This window comes from Lutra lutra, chromosome 11 (genome assembly GCF_902655055.1).
Source record: "Lutra lutra chromosome 11, mLutLut1.2, whole genome shotgun sequence".
Classification (NCBI taxonomy): domain Eukaryota; kingdom Metazoa; phylum Chordata; class Mammalia; order Carnivora; family Mustelidae; genus Lutra; species Lutra lutra.
This window is the reverse complement of record NC_062288.1, coordinates 77,749,764-77,755,763: the sequence shown is the minus strand read 5'-3', so window position 1 is coordinate 77,755,763 and position 6,000 is coordinate 77,749,764.

The window sequence follows — 6,000 nt, the reverse complement described above, 5'->3', positions numbered from 1 at the left end:
CAGAGTGGTTGCACCAGCTTGCATTCCCACCAACAGTGTAGGAGGGTTCCCCTTTCTCCGCATCCTCACCAGCATCTGTCATTTCCTGACTTGTTCATTTTAGCCATTCTGACTGGTGTGAGGTGATATCTCATGGTGGTTTTGATTTGTATTTCCCTGATGCCGAGTGATATGGAGCACTTTTTCATGTGTCTGTTGGCCAGCTGGATGTCTTCTTTGCAGAAATGTCTGTTCATGTCCTCTGCCCATTTCTTGATTGGATTATTTGTTCTTTGGGTGTTGAGTTTGCTAAGTTCTTTATAGATTTTGGACACTAGCCCTTTATCTGATATGTCATTTGCAAATATCTTCTCCCATTCTGTCAGTTGTCTTTTGGTTTTGTTAACTGTTTCCTTTGCTGTGCAAAAGCTTTTGATCTTGATAAAATCCCAAAAGTTCATTTTTGCCCTTGCTTCCCTTGCCTTTGGTGATGTACCTAGGAAGATGTTGCTGCGGCTGAGGTCGAAGAGGTTGCTGCCTGTGTTCTCCTCGAGGATTTTGATGGATTCCTTTCTCACATTGAGATCCTTCATCCATTTTGAGTCTATTTTCGTGTGTGGTGTAAGGAAATGATCCAATTTCATTTTTCTGCATGTGGCTGTCCAATTTTCCCAACACCATTTATTGAAGAGGCTGTCTTTGTTCCATTGGACATTCTTTCCTGCTTTGTCAAAGATGAGTTGATCATAGTTGAGGGTCCATTTCTGGGCTCTCTATTCTGTTCCATTGATCTATGTGTCTGTTTTTGTGCCAGTACCATGCTGTCTTGATGATGACAGCTTTGTAATAGAGCTTGAAGTCCGGAATTGTGATGCCACCAACTTTGGCTTTCTTTTTCAATATTCCTTTGGCTATTCGAGGTCTTTTCTGGTTCCATATAAATTTTAGGATTATTTGTTCCATTTCTTTGAAAAAAATGGATGGTACTTTGATAGGAATTGCATTAAATGTGTAGATTGCTTTAGGTAGCATAGACATTTTCACAATATTTATTCTTCCAATCCAGGAGCATGGAACATTTTTCCATTTCTTTGTGTCTTCCTCAATTTCTTTCATGAGTACTTTATAGTTTTCTGAGTATAGATTCTTAGTCTCTTTGGTTAGGTTTATTCCTAGGTATCTTATAGTTTTGGGTGCAATTGTAAATGGGATGGACTCCTTAATTTCTCTTTCTTCTGTCTTGTTGTTGGTGTAGAGAAATGCAACTGATTTCTGTGCATTGATTTTATATCCTGACACTTTACTGAATTCCTGGACAAGTTCTAGCAGTTTTGGAGTGGAGTCTTTTGGGTTTTCCACATAGAGTATCATATCATCTGTGAAGAGTGATAGTTTGACTTCTTCTTTGCTGATTTGGATGCCTTGAATTTCCTTTTGTTGTCTGATTGCTGAGGCTAGGACTTCTAGTACTATGTTGAATAGCAGTGGTGATAACGGACATCCTTGCCGTGTTCCTGATCTTAGCGGAAAAGCTTTCAGTTTTTCTCCATTGAGAATGATATTTGCGGTGGGTTTTTCATAGATGGCTTTGATAATATTGAGGTATGTGCCCTCTATCCCTACACTTTGAAGAGTTTTGTTCAGGAAGGGATGCTCTACTTTGTCAAATGCTTTTTCAGCATCTATGGAGAGTATCATATGATTCTTATTCTTTCTTTTATTAATGTGTTGTATCACATTGATTGATTTGCGGATGTTGAACCAACCTTGCAGCCCTGGAATAAATCCCACTTGGTCGTGGTGAATAATCCTTTTAATGTCCTGTTGAATCCTATTGGCTAGTATTTTGGTGAGAATTTTTGCATCTGTGTTCAGTAAGGATATTGGTCTGTAGTTCTCTTTTTTGATGGGATCCTTGTCTGGTGTTGGGATCAAGGTGATGCTGGCCTCATAAAATGAGTTTGGAAGTTTTCCTTCCATTTCTATTTTTTGGAACAGTTTCAGGAGAATAGGAATTAGTTCTTCTTTAAATGTTTGGTAGAATTCCCCCGGGAAGCCGTCTGGCCCTGGGCTTTTGTTTGTTTGGAGATTTTTGATGACTGTTTCAATCTCCTTACTGGTTATGGGTCTGTTCAGGCTTTCTATTTCTTCCTGGTTCAGTTGTGGTAGTTTATATGTCTCTAGGAATGCATCCATTTCTTCCAGATTGTCAAATTTGTTGGCGTAGAGTTGCTCATAGTATGTTCTTAGAATTGTCTGTATTTCTTTGGTGTTCGTTGTGATCTCTCCTCTTTCATTCATGATTTTATTTATTTGGGTCCTTTCTCTTTTCTTTTTGAGAAGTCTGGCCAGGGGTTTATCAATCTTATTAATTCTTTCAAAGAACCAGCTCCTAGTTTCGTTGATTTGTTCTATTGTTTTTTTGGTTTCTATTTCATTGATTTCTGCTCTGATCTTTATGATTTCTCTTCTCCTGCTGGGTTTAGGGTTTCTTTCTTGTTCTTTCTCCAGCTCCTTTAGGTGTAGGGTTAGGTTGTGTACCTGAGACCTTTCTTGTTTCTTGAGAAAGGCTTGTACCGCTATATATTTTCCTCTCAGGACTGCCTTTGTTGTGTCCCACAGATTCTGAACCGTTGTGTTTTCATTATCATTTGTTTCCATGAATTTTTTCAATTCTTCTTTAATTTCCTGGTTGACCCATTCATTCTTTAGAAGGATGCTGTTTAGTCTCCATGTATTTGGGTTCTTTCCAAATTTCTTCTTGTGATTGAGTTCTAGCTTCAGAGCATTGTGGTCTGAAAATATGCAGGGAATGATCCCAATCTTTTGATACCGGTTGAGACCTGATTTAGGACCGAGGATGTGATCTATTCTGGAGAATGTTCTGTGTGCACTAGAGAAGAATGTGTATTCTGTTGCTTTGGGATGAAATGTTCCGAATATATCTGTGATGTCCATCTGGTCCAGTGTGTCATTTAAGGCCTTGATTTCCTTGTTGATCTTTTGCTTGGATGATCTGTCCATTTCAGTGAGGGGAGTGTTAAAATCCCCTACTATTATTGTATTATTGTCGATGTGTTTCTTTGATTTTGTTATTAATTGGTTTTTATAGTTGGCTGCTTTCACGTTAGGGGCATAGATATTTAAAATTGTTAGATCTTCTTGTTGGACAGATCCTTTGAGTATGATATAGTGTCCTCCCTCATCTCTTATTATAGTCTTTGGCTTAAAAGCTAATTGATCTGATATAAGGATTGCCACTCCTGCTTTCTTCTGATGTCCATTAGCATGGTAAATTCTTTTCCACCCCCTCACTTTAAACCTGGAGGTGTCTTCGGGTTTAAGATGAGTTTCTTGTAGGCAACATATAGATGGGTTTTGTTTTTTGATCCATTCTGATACCCTGTGTTTTGATTGGGTCATTTAGCCCATTAACCTTCAGGGTAAGTATTGAGAGATATGAATTTAGTGCCATTGTATTGCCTGTAAGGTGACTGTTATTGTATATTGTCTCTGTTTCTTTCTGATCTACTACTTTGAGGGTCTCTCTTTGCTTAGAGGACCCCTTTCAATATTTCCTGTAGAGCTGGTTTGGTGTTTGCAAATTCTTTCAGTTTTTGTTTGTCCTGGAAGCTTTTAATCTCTCCTTCTATTTTCAATGATAGCCTAGCTGGATATAGTATTCTTGGCTGCATGTTTTTCTCATTTAGTGCTCTGAATATATCATGCCAGCTCTTTCTGGCCTGCCAGGTCTCTGTGGATAAGTCTGCTGCCAATCTAATATTTTTACCATTGTATGTTACAGACTTCTTTTCCCGGGCTGCTTTCAGGATTTTCTCTTTGTCACTAAGACTTGTCAATTTTACTATTAGGTGACGGGGTGTGGACCTATTCTTATTGATTTTGAGGGGGGTTCTCTGAACCTCCTGGATTTTGATGCTTGTTCCCTTTGCCATATTGGGGAAATTCTCTCCAATAATTCTCTCCAATATACCTTCTGCTCCCCTCTCTGTTTCCTCTTCTTCTGGAATCCCAATTATTCTAATGTTGTTTCGTCTTATGGTGTCACTTATCTCTCGAATTCTCCCCTCGTGGTCCAGTAGCTGTTTGTCCCTCTTTTGCTCAGCTTCTTTATTCTCTGTCATTTGGTCTTCTATATCACTAATTCTTTCTTCTGCCTCACTTATTCTAGCAGTGAGAGCCTCCATTTTTGATTGCACCTCATTAATAGCTTTTTTGATTTCAACTTGGTTAGATTTTAGTTCTTTTATTTCTCCAGAAAGGGCTTTTATATCTCCCGAGAGGGTTGCTTTAATATCTTCCATGCCTTTTTCGAGCCCGGCTAGAACCTTGAGAATCGTCATTCTGAACTCTAGCTCTGACATATTACCAATGTCTGTATTGATTAGGTCCCTAGCCTTTGGTACTGCTTCTTGTTCTTTTTTTGTTGTGAATTTTCCGCCTTGTCATTTTGTCCAGATAAGAGTATATGAAGGAGCAAGTAAAATACTAAAAGGGTGGCAACAACTCCAGGAAAATATGCTTTAGCCAAATCAGAAGAGATCCCAAATTGTGAGGGGGGAGAAAGGGGATAAAAAGGGGTTCAGAAAGAAGAAAAAAAAGAAACTATTAAAAAAAGAAAGCTGATAAAGAAAAAATATAAAAAGAGGAAAAAAAATATATATATTAGATAAACTATTTAAAAAACGTTAAAAAAGAAAACGGTAAAAGTTAAAAAAATTTAGCAGAAGAAGAGAAAAAGAAAAAAAAAATTTAAAAAGAAAAAAAAATTAAATTAACTGCAAGGGTAAAGAATCATGGGGAGAAAGCCATGAGTTCCGTGCTTTGCTTTCTTCTCCACTGGAATTCTGCCGCTCTCCTTGGTATTGAAACTGCACTCCTTGGTAGGTGAACTTGGTCCTGGCTGGGTTTCTCGTTGATCTTCTGGGGGAGGGGCCTGTTGTAGTGATTCTCAAGCGTCTTTGCCCCAGGCGGAGTTGCACCACCCTTACCCGGGGCCGGGCTGACTAATCCGCTCGGGTTTGCTGGGTTTGCTTTCGGGAGCTTTTGTTCCCTGAGCGCTTTCCGTAGAGTTCCGGAAGGCGGGATTGAAGATGGCAGCCTCCCGGTCTCCGGCCCGGAGGAGCCGAGAGCCCGGGGCCCCACTCCTCAGTGCGCCCTCAGAGAACAGTGCCCAATGACTCCCGTCACCCTGGCCTCCGGCAGCGCTCCGAGCTGACCGAGCCTGCAACTGGTTCAAGGCAACCCCGAGCTGAGAGTTACTCCTCAGCTCTGTCTCTGTAGCCGGCTTCCCCGTTCTAATACCGGTAAGCTCTGCGACACTCAGACACCCCCGATCCTCCTGCGACCCTGCGGGACCTGAGGCCGCGCTGACCCCGCCTGGGCTTCACCCCAGTTAAGCCTCTGGAGCGATGTCCCTCAGCAGAACAGACTTATTAAATGTCCCGATTTTGTGCTCCATTGCTCCACCGCTCGCTGGGAGCCGGCCCCTCCCCCTGCGATCTATCTTCCCGTCGCTTTGGATTCACTTCTCTGCCAGTCCTACCTTTCAGATAGTGGTTGATTTTCTGTTTCTAGAATTGCTGTTCTTCTTCTCTTCAATCTCCCGTTGGATTTGTAGGTGTTTGCAATCTTTAGATAAGCTATTTAGCTGATCTCCCGCTACCCGAAGTAGTCTCAGCCTGCTACTTCTCCGCCATCTTGACTCCTCCCCCCAGGAAACACAATTTTAAAGCAAAAGAAATAATACTGCCATATTTTAAAAGCATAATGTCTTTGCTCTTAGTGGCATATACAATAGTGGTGACTCATAGATTCAATAAATGCTATGAAGCAAATGTCATGATAAAGGACAGCCACATACTTACAAATATGATGTAATGTTATGAACTTTGTAATTAAAGTGTGCTTAATTTATTAAGTAATAATTTCTTGGTTCATATGCAAAGCTAATGTTGATTATGTCTGATCCTGTAGCCTTGTACTGCTATATTCAAACCA